At 43.2% G+C, this 27,439-nt stretch overlaps 2 pseudogenes; both read left to right on the forward strand.

The window, feature by feature from the left end:
• LOC127660327 (WD repeat- and FYVE domain-containing protein 4-like) overlaps positions 1-27,439 on the forward strand; it is a 76,997-nt pseudogene that overhangs the window by 12,833 nt on the left and 36,725 nt on the right.
• On the forward strand, positions 23,730-26,522 carry LOC127660884 (WD repeat- and FYVE domain-containing protein 4-like; annotated as a pseudogene).

Consider the following 27,439-nt stretch of genomic DNA (forward strand, 5'->3'; position numbering starts at 1 on the left):
TCACTGCTGTGATTGGTCTGTCAACTGACAGACTGGGTGTTATTGGTGCTTCCAAGATTGGCCACGCCTGACCGTACGTTCACACCAGAGGCGGCGAGAGCGCAAATTGACCGGAAGTCATTCATTTTCAATGACAGCCAGCGTCTCTCGGCGGCGAGAAGCGGCGTGGCGAGTCTTGGGTGGCGTGGGCGTCAGATGGAAGTTCACTCTGAAGTGCAGTCAACATTATGGTAATGAGCTGTGACGCGGTTCGGCGGCAACCTATTGGAATATAGAAGTGCTCCGCTCTAGCGAAGTCTAGAGAACATAACCGTGTAAACTTTGGTTCCCACCAAACATTCGTTCCGAAGATAAAATGGAGGAGAAACTAATTATTGCTATGACGGCTTTCCCCGTAATATATGACCAAGACCACAGTTATTATTACAAACGTATTTTATTTTGATAACAAACAACTATAATTTTAATTACTTTCTGCCATTGATCGATTTCTTATTTTCACATTTTAAAGAGTTCATGAGGATATACGCTACTTGTGATAGGTCGGCAAAAAGTAAATGGTCGACATATCTGGATGTTTAAATTGCGGCCCCTTTAAATCTAGTTCACAAAACAAAGCATTCTGAACAAACGTTGCTGCCAGAGCGTCCACGAGCGTCCTCGAGCGTCGAAGGCAGGGCAGCCAGAGCGAATTTTGACGCTCTCGCCGCTTCTGGTGTGAACGTACAGTGAGGTGTTACCCATGGTGAGATGCCAAACGAATGTTAGAAAGAGAACTACATTATTCCAAAAACTTTGCAGGAGGTTAAAATGAATGTGGGAGTGTGGAAGGATCTGAAACCTACAAAGATATTTCAATCTACTGTATGCTGAAGTTAAAATGGCTGTAACTGTTTTGTCTGTTCATTATCTTGTTTTGTTAATAATAGAGGAAGCCCGATTTGAATTGCAGTTCTTTCAGAGGTCAGAGGTCAACAGCAGCAAAGGATGTCTCCTGCTGAAATCAATATCTCTTTTGTCCAATGGAGACACTGTAAGTTGTACAATTAAAAATGCTTTTGATGCAGGTCCTGGCCTTATCCTTTGCTGAATTAATGTTAGCAATGAAACATTTTCTATATTTATTAAATTAATATTTGGGGTTCAATACAAGATAAGCTCAATTGACAGCATTTCTGGCATAGTGTTGATTACCAAAAAAATTAATTTCTTCTAAAAAAATGTATTCTATAAAAATAGAATTTACAGTGAGGCACTTACAATGGAAGTGAATGGGGCCAATATTTGGAGGGTTTAAAGACAGAAATGTGAAGCTCATAATTTTATAAAAGCACTATAATTAATTATTCTGTTAACATTCTTATTATTTTAGCTGTAAAGTTGTTTAAATCATAATTTTTACAGTCCTTTTATGGTTTTAGGGTTTGTTGCCATTACATCGTCATGGCAACGAAGTTGTAACATTAAATATAACTTTATAGTAAAGGCTAGTAAGCAATTTTATAACACTAAAAACATGATAACATGGATAGTGTTTATGTCTTGTGGCTATACTTTTGAAACCGTGAGTATTTTAATGTTTACGGATTGGCCCCATTCACTTCCATTGTAAGTGCCGTACTTTAACCCAGATTTTTGCTTTTTTGAAAGAAAATTTATTTTTGTGGTAATTATTATTATGCCACAATCTTGTCGATTGAGCTTAACTTATATTGAACCCAAATATTACTTTAAACTTGAGGCTGGAAAATAAGACAGAAATGATGGCAAACTGTTGAATATTTAGTAGTAATGGTTTGTAGCAATACAGTTTTTGAAGTTGCTTTTTCGATTGACAACACTTGGCAATTGCTTTTTAAACAGACTCCACTTACTGCTTTAATTACATTGCTAGTGTTGTAGCTCGTAATCTGATCATTATATATGTGTTTACAGATATTTGGAGAATTAGCATACTTCAAAAAGGTTAATCAGTCAGCATAAGATTCATGAAGTTTACATTAAAGAAAAAATGAAATTGTTGTTTTGTTTTTTACTTGCTATCTTGTTTTATTATCCAAAAAATTGCCCTAGGTGTGGATGTGGAGGTGAGTGTGAGTGTATGTCTGTCTACGTGTGGACTGGCGACCTGTCCAGGGTGTCCCCCGCCTTTCGCCCAATGTTAGCTGGGATAGGCTCCAGCCCCCCGCGACCCTGTACACAGGATAAGCGGTTGACGATGGATGGATGGGATGGATGGATCTTGTTTTATTATACAATTAATTCAGTGTTCAGACATCTATGTCATTGAAAATGTTTCTCTGCATGACTTTATCTTGTGTTTTAAGTGACCTCCTCATGTTTTGACTAGGGTTTGTTTTGTTCTTTGTCAGGAGGTTAGTGCTATGATCAAGACAGGTCTCCCTGCTGCTTTAGTCAAGTGTGTGTACCTGTTTGTTGCTTTGCCTCCCAGAGAAAAGAGCTTTGATTCTCCAGAGGATGTGAAAGAGGAAGTCAAATGCTCTTTTCAGGACACTCTTATTTAGGTTTTTACATTTTTACAATCTCTATTTTATGTTGTGTTGCACAGTTACATCACAAATTCTCTTTTTGTCATATCTAAGCAAGGTATAATGTGTCCCCATTGGCACATCCTGCTCCAGATAGGTCTTTATTTGTTCAGTTATTAGACATAATTTAGATTAATATGTTGTACTGTACTAATGTGTTTTCTAGGTTTTCTGTCCACCCTTTAAATTCATTTCATTTACATTCCACCATATATTTTCCATATATTTTTATGTTTGCTTGAATAGCTAGAAAAGTTGCAAAAATGCATTCATTCCTTTGGTATGACAGTATATGTTCATGCATACATATCTAATGAACCAGTGTCAAAAAAGAGAACATTTTGTCTTTTCACCTCTGTTCAGACAATCCTGCAGCTTTGCTGGCAGGTTTGTTTTGTGGAGGTTCTGCTGGAGACCCAGGAGCTTTCAAACGTGATCATCCCTCTAACCCTGTTGTGGGATCAGTGCAGCCCCTCGTGGAGATGGCAGGTGTCTTGCGTGCTCAGAGCAGTGTCTGCTGCCCAAGCTCACAAAACTGTACCAGCTCTGCAAGGTCAGCTCTACCACCATCAACCACCAAACAGACTCGCACACAAGCCCTAGCCCATTGGAAGGAATTCTGATATTTGTTTCATCATCAAACTAAAGGCATCAGATTGCATTTCACAAAATTAAATTCCAACTAGTTTATTAAATATGTGAACTGGTGTAATTATCATTGGAGTGTAGATAATATGTACTTTTGTTTGCAAAATAATTGTTTGCATGTGTTTTGCCTAAATAGGCATAGGGAACATACTGTGAGCACATGTCATATAGCAAATATATTAATTTGACTCAGTTGTTCTGATTACATAAAAAAATAAATAATTATATTTGGACATCTGCTTTTAGGTGGAGGTTTTCATATTGGACAATTTTATTAGAAGTTCGACCAGAGGCATGCTGTCTTGAAGCCAGTGACAATTACAACAAATTAAGCACTAGGGAATGATAGTTCTTGTTTAAGCAAGAATTAACAAGGATAATGTCGATCAGAATTACAGTATAAGTGTTATTTACATTGTAGGCACTTGTAAAATGGCAGGCAAAACTGCTAAAAATATATAGATTTACCCCTTGAAGGTCTCTGCGTTGTTCTGTCTTTTCTGAGCACTGAAGTAAAGCAATTATTGTTAATAATTTGCACTTTACAAATTCATCCCGATATTAATTTGTTAATTTATCTGACTCCAATTTTATATTAATCTGACTCCAATTTTAAGATGACCTCTAATTTAGATTAAAGCTCTAAATATTTTCTGATCATTCTTTTATTTTAATCATTTACGTTATTGATTACTCTGAATCCTCTACTATTCATTTACCTTTTGATCAGTTTCTAATGAGATTCAAACTGATAGTCTTTAAGTGGCTTCCTCCTACATTAAAGCTTCAGTTATGATATAAATTATTCTTAAAATGGGATTCTCCTGCTCGGTTCCTCCAGAGTGGAGTTTCTCCTATTTTAAAGACCCAGTATTGATATAAATGATTTCAGAGGAATACAGAATGAATCAAAAAGTAACAATAGGATTTAAAACACAAGTTAAAGAAACAAGTCAAAGAACATACATGGCAGTTGAGAAAACTACATGTAATTGCAAAGCATGGGAAATCTGAATGCAGATTCCAATTATTACAGTTACACACATTGAGGTGTGGGATCATCTGACTACAGAGAACCCTGAGCTCTGGGTCAGCTTTCCTTAAATATCCAGACAGAATACACATTGTGTACCAAATGGTATTATAATTTGGGGGTGAATGGGTTCTTGACTTCCTGCTGTTAAACCTTCAAGGAGGGGGATAGACCTCCAGCATTATTCAGTATTTCGCAAAGACCTTATAACTTTGCTGTCATTAAGTTTTACAAACCTGGGAAAAAGACCACTATACCAGACACACTGAGACATTTTAAATGATACCAAACATGTTACACTAGTTACATTATGTTGACCTCTCTCATCAACAAGGCATTTCCATCCGCAGATATGGTCTTTTGTGACATACAGATCTTAGGTGAGATTGAGGTGATTCTGAGCTGAAGGGGAGTAGATGAGGAGGAGAGAGGAGAAAATGGGACAGATGTGGAAGGGCAACAATGAGGTGTGAATTTGCAATCTTCGCTCATTGGGGTGTGGTGCCTCAGGAAGAGTTGCTAGTTGTGAGAAAGTTCATATGTTGATTTTCTCAAGGATCATACATTGCTCTTTGCCTTTGCATGCAAACACATTGATACCCCACCTTACAGTACTTATGTGATATTTGTACAAAGAATGTTTTGAACACTTCGTTTGCAGTTTCATTAAACAGATTCTTACTTCCCTCTATAGCTAGTAACTGCATGAAAATCTGCTTTCAGAACATGCAGAAGCTCCATGAACAGGTCCCTGGGCATGTTATAGCTGAGGTGGTTGTGAGTGTATTCAGCTTCGCAAAGGACTCTTATACAATCAACCCTGCCATTTTTGAGGAATCTGAGAACAATGATTGCTACGGCATCCTTCAGGCTGTCTTGTTACGGTAAGTGTTCTTTGTCATTAAAGGTGTTGTGTGCAGTTTTTGTATGTTAGAATGTTCCAACCAATCCCAGCATAATAAGCAGATATACACTGTTCAGCCACAACATTAAAACCAGCTGCCTAATATTGTGTAGGACGCCTCATGCCACCAAAACAGCATGAACCAACATTTCAGAATAGCATTCTGAGATGATTTTCTTACAACAATTGTACAGAGTGATTATCTGAGTTACTGTAGACTTTGTTAGTTCAAACCAGTCTGGCCATTCTCTGTTGACCCGCAGAACTGCCGCTCACTGGATGTTTTTTATTCTAAGTAAACTTAAGTCTGTTGTGTGTGAAACTCCTAGTAGATCAGCAGTTACAGAAATACTCAAACCAGCCCATCTGGCAACAACAATCGTGCCACGCTCCAAATCACCAAGATCACATTTTTCCACGTTCTGATGGTTTATGTGAACATTAACTGAATCTCCTGAACTGTATCTGCATGATTTTATGCACTACACTGCTGCTACACGATTGGCATATTAGATAATTGGATGGATGGATGATTGTTGGTTTCTGCGGATGGAAACGCCTTAATGATGAGAGAGGTCAACAGAGAATGGCTGGACTGGTTCGAATTGACCAAATCTGCATTAACTCGGATAACCACTCTGTACAATTGTGGTGAGAAGAATAGCATCTCAGAATGCTATTCTGAGATGCTGGTTGACACTGTTTTGGCAGCACAAGGGGGACCTATACAATATTAGGCTATTTATTGTTAGGTAGTAATGTTGTGGCTGATCGGTGTAAGTAATTTATTCCTAGATTGATTTCCCCAGCAGGTGTGAACACTGTGACAGTGTGATGCTATAAAAACACTGCTGCTGTGTTTTCTTGAGTAAACCCTAAACATAAAAATCCTAAATATAATTTAAATGAAAGGCATACATTTCACTCTCTTTCTTTCTTTCTTTCTTTCTTTCTTTCTTTCTTTCTTTCTTTCTTTCTTTCTTTCTTTCTTTTTCTCATTCTCTGCTCCTCCTGCAAGTTTCTTTAATTTCTGCAGAATTGAATAATTAAAGAGGTTATAATGAGATCAGTGGTAAATTGAACTCAATCATATTAGCGATTACTCCAGCTCTCTCTAACTCTCTGTGTGTCTGCACCTCACAGCAAGGGCCACTGCAGGACAAGACCTCCCCATCAAACTCTGTTACCTAACTGTCTGTTATTTAGCTTTGACTTCACTATTGGGATTTGTCTAATCTAAGTCTGTAATCTATAAAAACTGTAAAAAAAAATAATTTTCATAGTGTGTTTAAACAGAAATACAAACTTTTGTTTTGAGATTTTTTTTAAGGTTATCAAAAATGTATTCAGGTATGAACATGCCCACCAGACTAGAATATTTACATATTTTTGTGCCTTTGCAGCTGTGAGGAGGAAATAACAGACGAGCACTTCCTGGCTGTCCAAGACAGGCTTCAGATTGGACCCCACCCTGACTAAAGGTAAACCGCCATGACAGACAGTGAGTGCCACTCTGCATCTCTGCTCCGCCACCTCATGGTAATGCCACAGAAAAGGCAATTATGTCCATGATGATGAAGTGTTGCCCTCCTCACTAACCCGGTTAAGCCACCCTGCATCCATTCTCTTCATCCATACAGCAATCCTCCATTCATCACCACAAGAGCAGCTGACTCCTGAGAGAGAAACACAGCCCTTTTTTTTTAGCTTTATTTAATTTGGCTTTGATGTGATTTTAATTATGGGTGAAATTCAATCCTATTACAGTACCCTCTGCAGCTTTATTTACCATAAACATCAGTGCACTTTTGTCCAAATGGTCAATGGCTCTCTTAATCATTTGACACATTTGAATGTTGATGTACGTAGATATAATTGTGGTTTGTTCTCTTTCATGCAAACCATATAACAGTTTCAGTCAGTAAAAAGGAGAATAACTCGATACGAACATAGTTTTTCATTTGCATTAGCCCTTTGTTATTCATAATGTCATTGCTTTCTCACAACAGATGTACAGTTGTTGTTTTTTTGGGGTTTGGATTGGTTTGGCTTTGGGATGATTTAATTTAGATTTTGTTTCCTCTTGACTGTGTCTTGGTAACAGTTTTATCGTAAATGCCTGACTGTCTTTACACATCCAGGCTCACAAGTGAAGAATCTCACAGCTTTTAAAATCATCCAGTCGTCCTTCCTGCGTTCAGGCAACACAGTGATCTGCAGCCAAATCCTGCGCACCATCCAGATTATCTGGTCTTGGGACAAGGCAAACTTCTTTCTGCTGGAGTGGACCCTGCAGTCTCTGGCTCAGCTGGCTGAGTGTGTGTGGCAGAAATCTCCATCTGTTCACCTAATTTTCTTTGAACTGCTTAAGACTGTCCTCTTCCAACTATCCTATTTCCCCCACGAGACACTCAGGAAGGTGCAGGCAGTGTTGAAGCAGGGCTGTTCGGAGGCCTTCAGCTTGGCTGCTCTTGGCTGCTTCTACAGACTCATCATGCACAGCGGGTTGCTGTCTGAAGTCCTGAATGATGGAGGACTGATGGAGCAACTGTTGTTTGAGCTTAAAAGAAGGGCTAAGATAATCAGAAAGGTGAGTCCTTTGGTTTTACCTTTTACTAATAAATGTAACTAGAATACAGATGCCTAATACTGATCTGAGATCTAATTTAGTGACAGTAAATGAGGATAAGGAGAAGGCTGACTGCTACGAGAAGAAGTTGACAAACAACATTCTGAATGTTGTGGCAGTACTGGCCTTGCAGTCAATTAGAAACACTGGTTGGTTGAATTATTTTTCAGCATAATAAATCAACTTCAATAGCTACAAAAAGTATTTGGACACTTTTAACATCTCATGCCACATTTGTAAATGTATTAATTTCATTGTATAACATCAAACCAAGTGGCATATGCAAATAACATTCTTTCAAAACTATCTTCAATTTTCTTAGCCATTTTTTGTAATTACTTTCAACCATGTTTGATAACGAATCGGTTACCTAACGTAACCTCGGTTCTCTCTAGATGAGGGAACGAGTATTGCGTAAGCTACGGGAAAGATTCATCTTTTCTGAGATATTGAAGCCAAAAAATTATCCTTAATTTTGTATCCATTGTCAACGCAGTGCAGCAGCTGCATACCTTGAGCGGGCTAGCTAGCGAGCTCATTGGTTGCTCTGCGGCAACTGCTGCAGCCTATAGACGAACTTGAGTGAACTCGTGTCCAATGACAGGCGCCCGCGCCGTCACTGTATCAAAGCCCGCCAGAATGGGCGTGGCTAGAGTGCATATTAGCGTAAGTTCGTAGGCTGGAACCCTGGTTTTCATTGAATGAAGCGAAAATCGCTTGTGGCGCGAGCACGGCCGGCTACGCAATACTCGTTCCCTCATCTAGAGAGAACCGAGGTTACGTTAGGTAACCAATTCGTTCTCTTACGAGAGGTTCTCTCAGATATGCGTAAGCTAGCTTACGCTACGGGAACCCATTGTCAACGCCGTGCGCTCAAGCATCCACTGCATGAGCCCCGGGGTGGGGGACCCGGGGAGCCCTTGTGAGTGGGGAATAATATTTGGCCGGCAAGAGTGCGGGCCAGTGTGTGTGTAATACATAAGCACATAGTGGGAAGGGAAAGACAGAGCGGCGGTGCCGGTCTGTGTGGAATGTGTCCCGTCAGTGCAGCTCACCAGGGGAGCTGTAGCGTATTAAACCGCTAGAATTTTTGCCTGCAGGGCGGGCACTTCCAGATTGTAAAATCTGACAAAGGTGGAGGGGGAAGCCCAGCCCGCTGCCACACATATGTCGTGAATGGAAATCCCGCTGGACCATGCCCACAAGGAGGCCATGCCTCTAGTGGAGTGAGCCCTAATGCCTAACGGGCATGGTAGGTCTTTGACGCGCGACGCGGCAGCAATAGCGTCCACTATCCATCTAGACAGTGTCTGTTTCGAGGCGGCGAAACCTTTGGTGCGCCCTCCGAACGAAATGAAAAGCTGCTCAGAGCGTCTGAAAGAGGCGGAGCACGCAGTATACAGTCTCAGTGCTCTGACTGGGCAAAGGAGATTGGCGTCGCTTTCGCTATTGGATGCTGGCAGCGCCGATAGGGAAATAATTTGTGCTCTGAAAGGAGTACCGATCACCTTGGGGACATAGCCGTGTCTAGGCTTTAAAATGACCTTGGAGTCACTTGGTCCAAACTCAAGACACGCAGCGCTGACAGACAGCGCGTGAAGGTCTCCCACACGTTTAACTGATGACAGGGCAGTTAGAAAAACGGTTTTGAGTGAAAGGTATTTCAAATCCACGGATTGAAGCGGTTCGAAAGGGGGGGCTTTCATAGCTTCGAGAACTACGGAAAGATCCCAGATAGGAACCGATGGGGTGTGCGGGGGGTTCATCCTTCTAGCTCCCCTGAGGAAGCGGATGACCAGCTCGTTTTTTCCCAGTGACTGGCCGTGCAGGGGTTCAGCGAACGCAGCGACGGCCGCCACGTACACTTTGAGCGTGGATGGGGATCTGCCCTTATCCAGCAGCTCTTGTAAAAACACGAGCAGCGACGACACCCCACATGTCCGTGGGTCCAGGTCTCTGTCGGTGCACCATTTTGAAAACACAGACCATTTGGACGCATAGAGTCTTCTCGTGGAAGGGGCTCTAGCGTGTATGATAGTGTTTATTACTCCTTCTGGCAAAGCGACGGGTAGTCGTTGATCACCCACGCGTGCAGCCCAGCGCTCTGGGTGGGGATGCCAGATCGTGCCGCGAGCTTGAGAGAGGAGATCTGCTCTCACTGGAATGGGCCACGGGCTGTCACTGACAGCCGCGTAAGCTCCGGAACCATGTCTGATTCTCCCAGCGGGGCTATGAGGAGCACCGAGTGACGCGTTTCCTGATCCTCTGCATTACCTGTGGCAATAGCGAGACGGGAGGGAAGGCGTAAAGCGGGCGATTGGGCCAGTCCTGGGCCAGCGCGTCCTCGCTTTTCGAGAAAAATACTGGGCAGTGAGAGTTCTCTTCTGACGCAAAGAGGTCTATCTCTGCTCTGCCAAATATGCTCCATAACTTCTGGACTGTTTGAGCGTGCAGGGACCATTCCCCTGGGGAAATATTGTCTCTGGACAGTCTGTCTGGGCCGTCGTTCAGGTGGCCTGGCACGTGCATTGCCCTCAGCGAGCGCAGGTGGCACTGGGACCAACTCAGTATGCGTTTTGTCAGATGGAAGAGGTTCCTGGATCTGACACCGCCCTGACGGTTTAGATAGGATACCACAGATCTGTTGTCCGAACGGACCAGGACGTGGTGACCCTGAATGACCGGGAGGAAGCGCACGAGCGCGTACTCGACCGCTATCATTTCCAGACAATTTATGTGAAGGAGCTTTTCCTGAACTGACCATAGGCCGAAAACCGGAGAGCCCTCGCAGACCGCGCACCAACCCGTGTTGGACGTGTCTGTCGAGATGACTTTTCGGCGAGATACAGCTCCCATCGTCACTCCCCGCTGATACCATTCGGCCACTGCCCAGGGCTGCAGAGCTGAGATACAGGCCTGAGTCACTCTGATCGGCTGGCGGCTCGTGGCCCAAGCCCGGCGAGACGCACGGGTGTTTAGCCAATGCTGAAGCGGGCGCATGCACAGTAAACCCAGCTGAAGTACTGCTGCGGCTGAGGTCATGTAACCTAGCATTCTCTGAAATTTTTTCAGAGGCGTGAGGCTGTTCATCTGAAAGGACGCGGCTAGTCGCTGAACACGGCGCGCGCGCTGTGTAGATAAGCAAGCCGTCATCGCCATGGAGTCTAGTTCTATTCCAAGGAAGGAAATTGCCTGACTGGGCTGTAGTGAGCTCTTGGTCCAATTGACTGCAAGACCCAAACTGTTCAGATGACTGAGGAGAACTGTCCTGTGAGACAGAAGCTCCGTATGTGACTGTGCCAAAATCAGCCAATCGTCCTAAATAGTTCCAGAAGTTCGCAGTAAGCCTCTTGATCTCCAAGCAGAGGAGTGCTTGAACGCCGCGATCCATGCACTTCGTGAAAGTACGGGTGCTAAAGACAGGCCGAACGGAAGGACGGTGTATTGATAAACCTGGCCGTCGAGGCGAATCTCAAGAATGGCCTGTGACGGGATTTATCTGAATCTGAAAGTAGGCATCTTTCAGATCGAGAGAAATAAACCAGTCCCCCTGGCGCACATGCGCGAGGAGTTTCCTGATTGTAAGCATTTTGAACGGTCTTTTTGCGAGCACCTTGTTCAAAACCCTGAGATCTAATATTGGTCTGAGGCCGCTGTCTTTCTTGGGGACAAGAAAATAACGGCTGTAAAACCCCGACTCACTCAGAGAAGGTGGCACTCTCTCTATGGCCCTTTTGCACAGAAGGTTTGCTATTTCTGAACGAAGCATGCAGGCTGCTTCCGTGCTCACAGTAGTTTCGAGCCGCGCTCTGAGGCGGGGAGGGCGGCGATCGAACTGTAGCAAATAGCCCTGTTTTATTGTGCTTGACACCCATTTGGATATCCCTGGGATAGCTTTCCACGATTTGAAGCGTAACACTAGAGGGTGAATGGCCAAGTCGCCCTGATTGCCGTGCACAGGGAGCTGAACAGAATGTGTGAGCGCGCTTACTGTGCTTATGCATGACTGCTCGCAGACAGCAGGGACAGGCTGTTCTGTGAGTGACTTCCCGATTGAGGTGAATGGGGAAAGAGTCACATCTGTGAAGTGATGCGCGAGCATAGTCACGGGCATGGGACTTACATACAGAGAGGTGTTTGCTGGCCATGTGACAGAGCGGGCAGGGAAGGGGCGCCAGACGGATTCGTGGGCGCGCTTATTGACTCTAACACTTGAGCTGGCTGTGCTCGCTTTATGTGAGTGGGCTCTGATAGGGACACGGAAGTGTAATGCTTGTGTGTAGGGGTGAACACTGGATTGTGGGCACATTTTCTACACATAAGGCATGTTTGCTTTTACAAGATTTCTTTGGGTTGCCGTGAAAACGGCATTTGAGTGCAGGCAAGCGGGCAGTATCACCGGCTTGTTGGCTGCTGAATCCACCACTGCAGTAGCCTGAGAGTAGGGGACTGACAGGGGCTGAGCTTTGACGGTGGTCCGCCGCGGCGGACTGAGCCGTCGCTTCCTCAACAAAGCTAGGAGAACTTCGGTTGCTCAGATTTCAGCGCAATCTTAGGCCGAGGCCCGCAGGGGCGGCGGTCTCGCGGCGGCTGTCTGAGCGCGTTCTAGGCGGCCGCCCTGTCGACGCTGAGAAGTCTGGCTTTGCTGAGCTGGGCGCTGTGAAGAGGCTCGTGCAGGAGGCTGGTCACGTGGGCGGCCTGCAGAGGAGCTAGCGCGACGAGGCAGGAAGAGATTCATGGCTTGGGTGGCTTTCTGGACTTCCGAGAAACGGTCAACAATGCCACTCACCGCGGAACCGAAGAGACCAGACGAGAGAGCGGCGCGTTGAGGAACGTGGAGCGTTCAGCTTCTCCCATGTCGGCTAGCGTTAGCCATAGGTGTCTCTCGGTCACAGTCAGCACGGCCATGCACTTCCCTAGGGCTTGAGCTGCAGCTTTGGCGGCGCGAAGGGCGAGATCCGTCGCGCTCCTTAGATCTGAAACAGCCTCTGGGTGCCTGCCTTTTCCATCCCACTCTCGAAGAAGGTCCACTTGGAGGATTTGTAAAACGGCCATGGAATGCAGAGCAGATGCGGCTTGGCCGGTGGCGGCATAGGCGCGGCCAACACAGGCGGAAGTATTTCTGCAGGCCTTAGACGGGAGCACTGGCTTAGACCGCCATCTCGCGGAGGGCGGGCAAATGTGTGCTGCTACCGAATCCTCGACCGGGGGATGGAAGAGTAGCCCATCTCGGTGGCGCCGTCCACCGAAGCGAGAGAGGTGGAGACATGGGATCGGTTCCTGGCCGAGAGAGGCGCGTTCCACGATTTAGAGAGCTCGGCGTGGAGTTCGGCAGGAAGGGAGCGCCCGGACCACGGCGCTGCACGGCGACGGCTCTGAAGAAAGCAGCCGTCGAGTCTGTTGGGAGCCTGCTCAGAGGGCGGTGACCACTTGAGCCCGAGGCGGTCGACGGCCTGTGTGAGGAGGCGCGTTAGTTCTTCCTCAACTCCGGCGCGGGTCCTGCTGGATTCCTGACCACTCCTCGCTGTCCGAAGCCATGATGGAACAGCAGCCCTTATCCTCCGCCTCCTCATCCGAGATGGCAACAGTGCGGCCGCTCATCGGCAACTGCACATCCCGGGGGGGCGGGGAGGGTGAAAGCGAGGCTCGAGGGAGAGGCTCCGGCGAGGTAGTCGCTTCTAACACCGGTTCCGGCAGCCTTTGGGAGCGGCACTTCTTTCTGCGCTGGCGAAACGAAGGCGCGGCGGCTTCGGTTTTGAGTGCTTCAAGTCGAGCCCGCAGGGTCGACATCGAAGCTCCTCGCAGAGGTCGCATCCGCCAGTCAGCGGCGAGCTCTGCATGTTCCAGTCCCAGGCAGAGAGCGCAGATGAGGTGGCGGTCTCCGGCGCTGAGAGGGGCGCGCATGAGGCGCAGGTGGTGCGAGGCATCTTTAAAAGACGCTTGTTGCTCTTTTTGTGAAGTTCGCTGAGGAACTAGCTTGCTCTAAAAGGATACGTCGCCGGATGGCGTAGCTCGCAGGATGGCTGAAGGTGGCGAAGACGGCCGGCTTCTTCGAGGGCTGTCCAAGCTTGCTAGATGCCCCTCGAACGGCGACGCGGCTTCTGCAGTTCAGAGATGCGAAGAGCTTCGCTGAATAGATGAAAATCAGGGTTCCAGCCTACGAACTTACGCTTATATGCACTCTAGCCACGCCCATTCTGGCGGGCTTTGATACAGTGACTGCACGGGCGCCTGTCATTGGACACGAGTTCACTCAAGTTCGTCTATAGGCTGCAGCAGTTGCCGCAGAGCAACCAATGAGCTCGCTAGCTAGCCCGCTCAAGGTATGCAGCTGCTGCACTGTGTTGACAATGGATACAAAATTAAGGATAATTTTTTGGCTTCAATAACTCAGAAAAGATGAATCTTTCCCGTAGCGTAAGCTAGCTTACGCAATACGAGAGAACCTCTCGTAAGAGAACCAGATAGTGTGCAAATACTGTACCCTTTTTCAAAATTTTGGACACTATACGATGACACAAGTTTTGCTTCAAGTGTACTTGTGCTATATTTCTTGTCAATGCCACCTGAATTGTTATTTTCTTATTTGAGGGTGTTTTTAAAGATTTCCTGTTTCAGTGGCATACCCAAAATCAAAGGCTTATAACTCGACAAAAAACAACATCAACAAACAAACAAACAGGATAAAGTGTTTGTATCATTGTAAAGAAAACTATTCACATTTTTGATGATGTAGATTATGATACATTCTGAGATTCTCAGCCTAAGAAACTAGTAAAAAATCACAAAGACTTGAGCCAAAAATTTTATATTTTTCTGATTTGACATTATACATCTCTGAGTGTAAATAAGGTGGCTCTGAAAAACTGCTTTTGATTTATTCCCAATCATGTTAACTAGGGATGCACCGAAATGAAAATTCTGGACCGAAACCGAAAATCCAGGATGCACTTGGCCGAAAACCAAAACCGAAATTTTTACCTATTTAAAAAAAAAAAAAAAAAATATGTTGTGTATAATTGTATTAAAACTTTTTCATTAATTTCATGAATTTAATTAATCTGAATTGAAAAACTACAAACCAATAAAATAAATCACACTTTTATTGAAAGTAGCACAACAAAATTGGACAAAAAATATATTAAAACTACATTAAATATTCTTCTTCTTTCAGTTCTGTAAAAATCAAATTTTACAGATTTTATTAACAATTATCCAAATAATGTAAAGTTTTAGAAAACTATTATATGCAAAACAAGAGTCAAGAAAAGAACTTAGCTGACATCTTTCAAAAAGTTTAAATATGCAACAGTAATTTTAATTAAAACAAAATTAAAATTAACACAGAATGGCAGAGGGCCTCTATTCCACTGATCTATATATAACTATAATATATAATTATATATATAGATCAGTGCTCTATTCTGTTTATGTAAACGTATGTGTCATACAATGTGCACATGTAAATGTGGCTTTATACCTTTAAGGGCATTCTGCTACGTCCCTACAGGGGGCGTTCCCCTAAGTTAAGTGAAAACAACTGTGTAGAGTTACGTTGAGCGGTTTTCCATATATGTTACATGCAGGTTGTTTAACAATACAAAGTGTTCATAGAAATCACAGACTCGTGTGGACGTTTGAATTATTTACATGGTGTCAGAAGTGTTTGACGGACACATTGCTTTTCTGAAAGATGGCCAAGTTTAATCCTCCGGAAAGTTTCGCTTTTGATCGTCCAAATGAATGGGCTGACTGGAAGAAACGATTCCTGCGATTTCGGCTGGCCACTAAACTAAGTAAAGAGGATGGCGAAGTTCAGGTCAGTTCGCTGATTTATGCCATGGGGGCTGAGGCTGAAAACATTTTCAAGTCTTTCACCTTTGAAACGAAGGGGGATGAGACGAAGATTGATGTTGTGTTGGGAAAATACGACGCATACTTCTATCCTAAACGCAACGTGATTCACGAGCGCGCTTGTTTTCACCAGAGATCGCAGCGGCCCGGTGAGAAAGCTGAAATGTTTATCAGAGCCCTGTATGAGTTATCAGAACATTGTGACTTCGGTGTAAATAGAGACGAACACATCCGCGATCGCATTGTTGTGGGCATTTTAGACAAGGAACTGTCTCGTAAATTGCAGCTAATGGCTGATCTTACACTTGCCCAAACCATTACAACTGTTCGCCAGTCCGAGGAGGTTGCACTCCAAGTTCACCTACAGGGGGAGTCACATGCAGCGATACAGGAAATCCACGGGAGAGGATTAGGCAGAGGAAAACCCAAGTGGAAACCTAAAAAGAGAGAAAGTGATCAAGGAGACTCGAAATGTGGAAAATGCAGAAAATGGGAACACAGTGATCCAGAAAGGTGCCCAGGCAGGAATTCGACATGCAATAAGTGTAAGAAGGTGGGTCACTGGGAAAAGAAATGTTACAGTAAATCAGTCAGAGAAGTGACAGAGACTGTTTCACAGACACCATACTTCCTGGGTGCAGTCACAAATGAAAACAGAAGTGATGAACAATGGACAATACAGTTTACAATTGGAACAACACCGGTCAAATTCAAGATTGACACGGGTGCAGATGTGAACATTATGGGAGAAGAGGCATTCAACAAAATGGTTCCCGACAAGAAATTGGAGTCATCTAATATCACACTGTACAGCCCAGGTGGTCAGTTGGACTGTTTAGGAAAGTTCCAAGCCAACACAGATTATAAAGGAAAGCCATACTCTTTTCCAGTATATGTCATCAGTGGGCGAAACGCGAACAATCTGCTAGGCAGAGCCACAGCAATGACGATGGGGCTTGTGAAACGTGTCGAGGAAGTCCACACAGCATTCGGTGAGCACGGAACACTCAAAACCGAACCTGTTAAAATCCGGTTAAGAGATAATGCTGAGCCATACACAGTGCACACTGCTCGTCGCGTCCCGTTGCCCCTACTGCAAAAAGTAAAAGAGGAATTAAAACGCATGGAGGAAAATGAGGTGATTGAGCCTGTGACTGAGCCCACTGACTGGTGTGCGCCAATGGTGCCAGTTCCAAGAAAAAATGGGAAGGTGCGCATCTGTGTTGATTTGAAGAGGTTAAACGAGGCTGTAAGGAGAGAGAGGTACGTCCTTCCTACTGCTGAGGAAATTACTGCTAAACTCAGTGGCGCAACCATGTTCACCTCATTGGATGCTGCCTCCGGGTTTTGGCAGATACCTCTACACCCAGAAAGCACCAGGTTAACCACTTTCATAACACCCTTTGGGAGATATGCGTTTAAAAGACTCCCATTCGGAATCACGAGTGCTCCGGAAATCTTCCAACGTAAAATGACCGAGACCCTCAATGGCCTGGTAGGCGTGGCTATCTTCATGGATGATGTCCTCGTGTATGGAGATACTCCAGAGCAGCACGATCAACGTCTCAGCAAGGTGCTGGAAAGGATCGAGTCAGCCGGCCTGAAGCAAAACAAAGAAAAATGTAAGTTTAGGTAGGACCAGCTTCACTTCTTGGGTCATGTCATTGACAAATCAGGTGTGAGACCTGATCCTGACAAAGTCAAGGCAATTCGCGAGCTCCCTCCACCACAGAACGTGCAAGACCTAAAGCGTATTTTGGGCATGTTCAATTACTTAGGGAAATACATTCCAAATTTGTCTACAGTGTGTCAGCCACTTTATGACCTGTTAAAATCCAAGTCAGTATGGACGTGGGACCACTATCAGCAGGAGGCATTCCAGCGGATTAAAGACATCCTGTCCACTTCTCCAGTCCTGAAGTTTTATGATGTGAACTGACCTACTGCTGTCTCAGCTGACGCCAGCAGTTATGGCATAGGCGAGTACTGCTGCAGCTACATGAAGGGAATGGAAACCTGTGGCATACTGCTCACGTCGCCTGTCTGATGCCGAAACCAGATATGCACAGATTGAGAAGGAGTGTTTGGCGAGCGTCTGGGCCTGTGAGAAATTTGGAAAATACCTGTGTGGCCTTGAGAGCTTCAAATTGGTCACCGACCACAAACCTCTGGTGCCACTAATGAATCAGAAAGACCTGGACAACGTGCCAATACGGTGTCAAAGACTACTCATGAGACTTATGAGATTTAAACCGAGGGCAGAATATGCACCAGGGAAGACCTTAACAGTGGCCGACACACTCTCACGGAGTCCACTACAGTGCCTGGAAATGGAGACTGACACTCACTCAGACGTAGCATGCTATATAGCAGCCATTGTAGACGCCCTGCCTGCAACCCCACGCAGGCTTGAGGCCATAAAGACAGCTACAGCAGCCGACTGTAACCTACAATTGGTGTTGCAGTACATAAAGTCAGGGTGGCCAGAGTACATAGGCCAGGTCCCAGCAGCAATCAGAGAGTATTTTCCCATGAAAGCTGAATTATCTGAATGCGATGGAATCGTCATCAGAGGCAGCCGTATGGTAATTCCAGATGTGCTGAAAACAGACATCCTGAACCGAATACACGATTGACAAAGTGTAGAGAGCGAGCCCATGCATCCGTATGGTGGCCCAGCATCTCATCAGCAATCCAACAAAAAGTCCAGTCCTGTCAAGTATGCCGTGAGATAAAACCCAGCCAACGGAAAGAACCTCTCATCTCTACCCCCCTTCCAGAACGGCCTTGGAAGAGACTTGCTATGGACCTGTGCGATCATAACAAACACACTTACCTTGTCGTGTCAGACTATTTTTCCCGATTCTTGGAAATACTCCACCTGCCGACAACCATTACCTCGCAGGTAATCTTGAAGTTGAAGACAGTGTTTGCAAGATTTGGCTGTCCAGATGAGGTTGTGTCTGACAATGGGCCTCAATTTTCATGCCAGGAATTTAAAGACTTTGCGAGAGATTTCGACTTTATACACATCACTTCAAGTCCGCACAACCCTCAAGGGAACGGACATGCAGAGAGAGGGGTTCAGACCGCTAAAAGAATCTTGAAGCAGAAAGACCCTCTGCTAGCTCTCATGTGCTTTCGGTCAACGCCTTGCACCACCACTGGCGTGAGCCCGGCAGAGCTACTTATGGGCCGGAAGATAAAGACAACCCTTCCAACAATGGAGGCAAATCTTCAGCCCCGATGGCCTGATCTGGAAATGGTCAGGATCAAGGATGCAGGGGAAAAAGGGAAACAAGCATTCTATTTTAATCGGCGTCATGGAGCTAGGTCCTTGCCTTGTTTAAAGCCAGGTGATCCTGTCCTCATGAAGCTGGACCATCAGAAGGCCTGGAGTTCACCTGCCGTTGTCACTGGAGACAGCACCACACCACGCTCCTTTGTTGTTGAAACACCTCAGGGAGCTGACTTTGAGACGCAACCGCCGTCACTTACAGCATGTTCCTCCGGCGGCTGGAGACACACACCCTCTAGCTCCAGATGGACTACAGCAAGGAGCTGCCACACAGCAGCCTGACCCTGCAGTCTTCACTGGCGCTGCATCACCAACCCCAAGTGTCAAACCGCCAGACACACAGACTGGACTGTTCCATACCCGGTCTGGTAGACTGAGTAAACCAGTTGAAAGGTTGAATCTGTGAAGGTATGGCTATTTTGTAAAAGAAAAAATATATATATAGAATTTTGAGCCATGGACTGTGGGGTGGGGAAAAGAGGACTAAAGGGAATTGTTTATTGATTTTGTGGGCTGGAAAGTTTATGGACACTGAAGAGCCTACGGTTACCACTGCCAGTGCCTTATTGTTTAATTAAATGCAGTACCGTTCAAATGTTCAGTTATAGGAACAGTCAGGATATCTTCGGTATCTTGTGTATTCTCAGAGAAAGAAACAAAACTTAAAAGGGGAGATGTCATACAATGTGCACATGTAAATGTGGCTTTATACCTTTAAGGGCATTCTGCTACGTCCCTACAGGGGGCGTTCCCCTAAGTTAAGTGAAAACAACTGTGTAGAGTTACGTTGAGCGGTTTTCCATATATGTTACATGCAGGTTGTTTAACAATACAAAGTGTTCATAGAAATCACAGACTCGTGTGGACGTTTGAATTATTTACAGTATGTACACTTTAAGTGAAAATGATTGTGCAAAACAGCAGTAATTGAACTAAATCCAACCTCAACTGTAAACGACAGATGTATCCTCAAGTGAAGAACAAGTGTAATGTAATTGCTATACACGTCATATTGGACCGCTTTCTATTTAAGTACAAGTGACAGGTTTCTCTTCAAGAACAAAAGTTGCTAAACTTTCTGACAGTCTCTCCTGTCAGAAAGCTCATCAAGAACATGAGATGCTGCACTGAACAGTCTCTCACTCTCTGTGCTGGTGCTTGGGCAGATAAATACCTGTGCGCAATCCGCGCAAGCAAAGGAAAGCGGTGTTTGTTTATGCGCCCGTAGTCAAGGGGATTGTCGCTTCTGGAGTAGTTCAGATAAATACGTCTCAAGTTGTGGTGTAGCTGCGCTAGTTGTGACATTTTCCTGTAGAATCTCTTGCTGTATTCTGTATATATATATCTTGAAAGTTCTGCTGAATAAACACTGCAGATCGCAAATTTGATGTCCTTATCAGAAACTTTGAAGAATTTCCACACCGCTGACATGATCGGCCTTTGTTTGGTAGCGCTGTGATAAGGGCTAGATCGATCCAGATTGAAATCTGAGCACTGAGGGGCGGGGCGAGGAGGTATATATTCGGCTCATATTTTCGGCCTTTTTTCTCTTTCGGCCGAAAACCGAAAGTGCTGAAAGTGCCATTTTCGGCGGCCGAAATTTCGGTGCATCCCTAATGTTAACTGTAAATGAGAAAGAAATTCTGTTGATACAACAAAGTAATCAAAAGTTATAGCATTACAAACATAAATGATCATAGTGTCCAAAAACATGTCCAAGTGTCCAAAAGCCTCCACTGGTTGTATTCTACTCTTTGAGATCTTTCCAACAACATATGACACATGGCTATTTGATGAGTATGATGTTTTTATGGATTGCAATAATATTTGTCTGCAAATTTCAAAGCACTTGTTCAGTTATGGTTATAATTACTGCATGCACTGGAAAGTAGATCTTCTAAACTTTTAATCAATACCTATTTTGTATTGGTTAAGACTGTAGTTATTCATATTTTGACAATTAGTTTTTTCTTGTGGGCCCACCGAGCCTGCCGCGAGCCCTTCAAAACTTAAAGGGTTAATGCAATAGATTCATATATTGTGTGTATTAAGTTGCCAAATAGTTTTTTATCCAATGTCTGTATTTCATTTAATCAAAATCATGTAATTTGTGGTATTTTAATTCATTTGAGCACACATGCCTTTTGAAGTAAGGAGTTTAAACATTGAAATTACAGTACATGTGGGAATGGCCATTGGATCTCTCTGCTCCTCCACTGAGAGTGAACGCGCACTCAAACAGGACCTACTACAGGTACATATATTCCATTGCTTCATCTGATTCTTTTTGCTTTAATATTAATCTGTTTAATAGAGCTTGTACTTAAACTAGTCTGTGTTCAGGTGTATAGTAGCTGTCTGTAAATTCAACTTCTAATTCTAACAAATTCTAATTCTATAACATGTTTAAAGCATAATGAGCCAGTGAATTTATTATATCAGCTTTTGGGAGCCTGATTGCATTATAGCCAAATTCAGATTGATTTGCTAATATACACTTAGCTGTTAAAGCCTTATTCAATAAAGCCTGCAGCCTTGTGGTGTGAGACACAGAAAATTATGAGCAATATCAGATCAGAGAATGTGAGAGAAATCCAGTTATACATAACTACATTATTCAGTTACTGTACATGTCCATTTTTTAAATTCAAGCACAGGGATAGTAACCTGTAGACCATTAAAGTGTAACTGGGTTAAGGCTGCTGGCAATTGGATTCACCTCGGCCCACTCTGTGAAAAGTGTCATAGCCATTCTGATTACTTCTATTTGGCCTAATTAGGTTTGGGCTTCATTTTATGACACATTAGCTCTTTGATGTATTAGCATGGTAGATTGAATAAGGTTTAATTTAGTTTGTGCCAGACTCTTTCGAAACAGTAGACTCTTCCCTGTTTTGTAGAGATGCATAATTTCTGAACAGATATTCAGCATGCTTGAATTCATTCCCAGCCAGGCATGGGAAAACCTTTACAGCTAAAGTGTGCACCAAACAGAATTTAAAAAATGACTGTTGTCAAACATGTTCCTTGAACAAACTCCACACCTACCATTGTGCTAATGTTGCTATGTCTGGCTGGTCAGGATGCACAAACAAACAAACAAAGCAATGTTTTATAGTGCCACCGTGTTTACAATTTTCAGGGAAGTCAACCTTCCATCTGATTACTTATAATAGGAGATAGGAGGAAGTATTTAAATGTCGAAAAAAAAAAACATTTAAGTTATTAATTCCAGTCATATTTATTGACTTCATGCCTATGTCTGAATCACAGTCATGCTGATATTCAGCACAACAGCACTTTTGCTTTTGTAATATTGCTTTTATAAAACATACTAAAAATAACAGCACACTTGAAGTGTTGCTTGTCCAATCAGATTAGAGGACCGTAACTAACAGTTGTATAACAATGATTTGATATGCTTTAGTGTTTGAACTACTTGTAAAAATACTGTGAATCTTGTCTTTCCTCAGTCTATTATGAAAGTTCTAGAGAACCCAAATAGCTGGAATGCCTTCCACACTGCTGGTGGCTTTAACGGCCTGCTCTCCATTGTTGTGGACATGGAAGGATCCCTGCTGGTGCAGCCGGAGGGGGTGTGGGCATCGCTCAGCCACCAGAGCCTTGTGGAGCTGCTTCTCCTCACCCTACACACCATTGCCCTGGCCATGCATGTGAACCCAGTCAATGCCTACTTCTTCCATACCTCCGGCATCTGCAAGAAGCTTGGTGAGGCCTTGCTGCACCTGGGCTGTTTCCAGAGAGGTGTCCCCTTCGAAACAGAGAAAGACAGCTCAATCTGCAGGAGTTTCCAGCAGTTTGTGGAGATGGTGGAGAAAACAGAATCCCAGTTACCGCCACCTTTAGGTGACTGCATTAAGCTGCTGGGTATCCTAGAGTGGTTTGCTACTGGTGTGAGCTTGGCTGCAGACCCATGTGAAGGCTTACAGGATATTACTGAGGCTGGTGAGAGTCAGACCACAGTCTCAGGTCAGAGGGCAGGGGATCCGTCAAATGAGGATGAGGCTTTGAGACACACCATGGGCACAAGTGTCTCATTGGTTTCAACAGAGTCTGGGAGGTAGGTACTCTTAATAGCTGGGTATGCATCGAATTGTTTCGATTTTTTAAGCGCATTTCTTAAAATTCTACTTAAGAAAATATGGATGGAATCGTTACATGTTTCCATCCACTACTTCATGCACATTATCTTGAGGGGGCCCGACTTGTCTTGATGGAGCAGCTGAATGACCTCCTTGCTTCAGGGAGAGTTTTATTTGCAGGATTGGAGCAATTGTATCTCGTTTTATTAAATGCTGCCCGTAGACGCTGCAGGGCATGTGTAATATCTGATATAATGAGGGTTGAAATCCCTTTGCATGCCTGGGAGCGCCCGCACTCAAAACTGTTCTGGTGGATAGTAAAGACCAGCTGTGGGTTAAACACTTCCGAATGTCAAGGGCTATCTTTAAAAATTGGGTGCCAAGGTCTGTCCTTTCGTTGTGCCAGTCAAATCAAGTCATCACACACTCATTACACGTGTGCGAATGGTGGTTTCCACCACCTTAATGCATATTTTAACTAATCCAAAACTCTGCAAAATCCAACTCCTCTTAGCACATTCAAATGCAAAGGTGTGTCCACTTTAAATGTTATGTAGTTAACATGCTAATCTAGCTAAATTTATGCCAAGCTTAACACATGAATCATTTAATGTGCATATATCACAGTAATGTCAGAACCTTCTTTCCTGTAGTTGTCTAAAGAGCTGCAGTTGTCTGTGCCTCATCATGTGCAGTCTCTGGTAAAGTCAGAGAGAAACAGGCAGATCATGTGTGAGTTTGGTCTGCTGTCCACACTGCTAACACACTGCAAACACATCTTCATTGACTATTCCCATTATCTACACTTCGGACCCTGGAGAAACTTGCCTCTCACTCCATGGATCACATGTGCCTAAGGTGTTTGTAGTTAACATGCTCATAGAATATGCAATTACAATAATGTGCTGTTTCTCCCAATAATGTGCTGTTTCTCAGGCAGTTCCTGTGTCTTGGGGATCCTCTGATGTGTAGTGGCGAAAACCAGCTTTCTGTCTCATGTGAAGAGGCCAGTGGCAAAAGTGGCAAAAGTTCCTACAGTTCCTCCTAGACCTTATCAAGAAAATAATTTGATCATTTTGTTACATCAATCAATTGATTGAATTAAGCTGTCTATTAGACCTTTATTGTATTCTGCTATTTACTGTATTGCATAGTTTTTAGCCAAGGCGACACAATTGTGTCCTTTTCAACATTTCATGTAAAAAAATTTGTATTTGAGTTGTCACTCTAAGTCTACACTTAGTCTTATTTATTCTGCTAAATGATAAATAACTGTTCTGTCCGCACAGGTGTCTGATTTTGCCATCCCTTGCTACGGTGAAAGGTGTCAGTGCAGACTTCAGCTCCACAGGAGACTTAGGCACTGGTAAGAAATATTTTCAGTAGATCTAGCAGCAATTATGTACTTAAAATCAAAGGACCCCTAAAATGATAATGTTACATAAGAATAAAGTGGGATTCAAATACATACACCACCTCAGGAAATCAGCTGAAATATATAAATACTAAAATTCTGTTGCCATGAAAAGTATAATTTAATAAAAGGTCAGTTCCAAATGGATTAATTGGCCTCAGAAAGGACCCATTAGAAAGGACAGTGGAGGTCCTGTTCTTATGCTTATTTTTATCTCCATAAACTGCAGAGGCTTCCCTCCTTCAGCTGGCCCGTCTTTCTCATGATGGTTCATGATCTGTAGGTTCAGCTTGGCCTTTGACTCTCACCCTGTGCGGCTGTTCACGGTTGTACGCCAAATGTCTCGTGCTGAGAAGCAGTTCAGCTGCCTGTCTGTTAGTATTTCTGATGGCTGCTTGGTGATCTCCACTGAGGAGGAAACTTATCAATTCTTAGGTGAAAATGGTTTTTAGATTGCTGTGGGCTTTATTGGTTCTCTACTATATATTTATGTGCCAGTTTGCAAGGAAAGAGACATCTTTAGATTAACAGAGATTGCAGTTTAAGGTTGATTTACACTTTTGAACTAGTTTGGGTTGTATCATTTCTTAATTTGTTTATGGTGTTCGACAGACATGATGGAGCCTGAGATGCAGACCCCCAGCACGTTGCCAGCCTCAGCGCAGTTTAAATGTTCCAAACAGCTCATACATGGCCAATGGCTCCATCTTTGTCTAGTTATGGCCAAAGGAATCAAGAAGAGCTGTCTAGTCACTGCATTTCTGAATGGAACAGCAATTGGAATGGCTAAAGTTGATGAACAAAAATGTTTGTTTTTATTTCTTAAATGCAGTTCTCCCAAAAATGAAAATTCTGTCATTGTTTATCTGATATTGTTTCAAATCTGTATGCAGGTATTGTTTTTGTGAATCTACACGTTCATGGTGACCATGTCTGTAAAGAGGAGCCTTTGACCTGCTCCTAGCAAAAATCTATTGTATGACTTTCGAAGACATTGATTATGATGCTCAAGTTGTAAGGATACTTTTATGGTGCTTGCTTATCTATTTATTTGTTTTGGTCATTTTTGGAGCCTAACAGCCAATGCCTCTATGAACTGCCATTGAATTGAAAATACTTTTTTGCGGTGATTTATTCCTTCAATGCCTTGAAATCTTGTCATAAATATTATGTAGCATTAACTGTCAAAATATACATGCCTCTGTTGCTCTCTTTGTAGATCAAATATATTCAACTGTTTCCCGGTCATTGCATCTCAATGGATCCCTCTGCAGTCATTGATGTATGAGGGATTATTGGCACCCCGTCTCTTTGGTCTGGCGGGTCGGTCCTACATACTTATTTGAGGAAATGTTGAGTTCCGATCAGTTGGAGATAATTTATGGGCAGGGCACCAAATACATTGGCAACTACCTTGCTCTTAACTCCCAAGGTGAAAAAGTTTGATTCTTGTATGAAAATGCTAGAACAGTTCTGGATTTTTTTAGATAAATTTGTTTTATGTATTTACAAGTGTTTTATTAAGAGGCGAGACAGAGGATGAGATGTCGCAAATTAGGATGGTCTCCCCAGAAGATTTCCTTTGCCATAAACACAGTAGTATCCACCGTCACTACAGTTGCAGATATTAGAAACCAATACAATGAAGTGGACTGTTGTCTTATAGCCAAAGAGGTGCAAGTTAATTTATTTCTTTAGATGATATACTGTACTTAAAGGGATAGTTCACCAAAAAATGAAAATTCTCTCATCATTTACTCACCCTCATGCCATCCCAGATGTGTATGACTTTCTTTCTTTTACTGAACACAAACAAAGATATTTTGAAGAATATATCAGCTCTGTAGGTCCATACAATGCAAGTGAATGATGACCAAAATTTGAAGCTCCAAAAGCACATAAAGGCAGCATAAAATTAATCCATATGATTGATCTGTTTCTCACCCACACCTATCATATCACTTCTTAAGATGTAGATTTAACCACTGGAGTCTAATGGATTACTTTTACGCTTTAGTGCGAATAGTGTTTGTTGTAGATACTTTATTTTGATGATCAAGATAATGATAATGATGAATCTGTCCATGTGTAGTGGGAATCAATAAAATGCTGAAGTCCTGCACAGACTCAACATGATGAGCAATCTCTTGATACTACTGCATGATAACACTGTGACCCTTAGGAAGGTGTTAGTCATCTGTACCATCATCAGATCCCTCCTCGAGGAACATTTCAACACCAATGATATCAAGAGGCATGTTATTTTTTACAGTATGAGTTGAAACATTTGTTGCATAAGTCTAAATGTGAGGGCAAAATTAATCAGATACATTTTTATTTTTTAGAAATTCTACTTGCCAAACCCTTAAACAGATCATATCATAAGCAATCACATTTCCTTGATATTTTGATATGAGTTTATTGTACCATGAAAACCTACTGTAACTTTCAGAACTCAAAACCTCCTCTCCCAAGTAAAAAAAAGAAACCAATCTGTTTCAGCCGAGATAGGATATTTGCTAACCAATCATACTTTTAGTTTGAGTAAGGGACTTTTCCTGCATCTACTTCTGTCAGTGGAGACTCTTTTTTTTGCCTTTTTAAGATCAAGTAATTTCAATCTATATTTTTTTAATAAGAACCAGTTTCACTGTACTAAAAAGAGATACGCACATTATAGTACACGCCAAAAAAAAAAAAACATAACTGTTAATTATTATGTCTATAGTAATACAAGATAACATTACTACACTCATATTTGCTTATGCAATGCTTAGCAGTTTATCATGTATTGGTTTATGTATGTTTTACTTTATTGATTTAAATGAATATAAAGTGTCACCCATTTACTAGTAATAAAAAGAACAATAAACTGATAAATTCACAGAATGACACAGCTGCATCAGACAGATAAATACATTTGAATACATGACAATCACATTTACAAATCAACCACTGCTATTTGGTGAGAAACATGGCCCACCGAGTCACACTGAGATACTAAGGA

Source organism: Xyrauchen texanus, chromosome 20 (assembly GCF_025860055.1).
Source record: "Xyrauchen texanus isolate HMW12.3.18 chromosome 20, RBS_HiC_50CHRs, whole genome shotgun sequence".
Taxonomy (NCBI): domain Eukaryota; kingdom Metazoa; phylum Chordata; class Actinopteri; order Cypriniformes; family Catostomidae; genus Xyrauchen; species Xyrauchen texanus.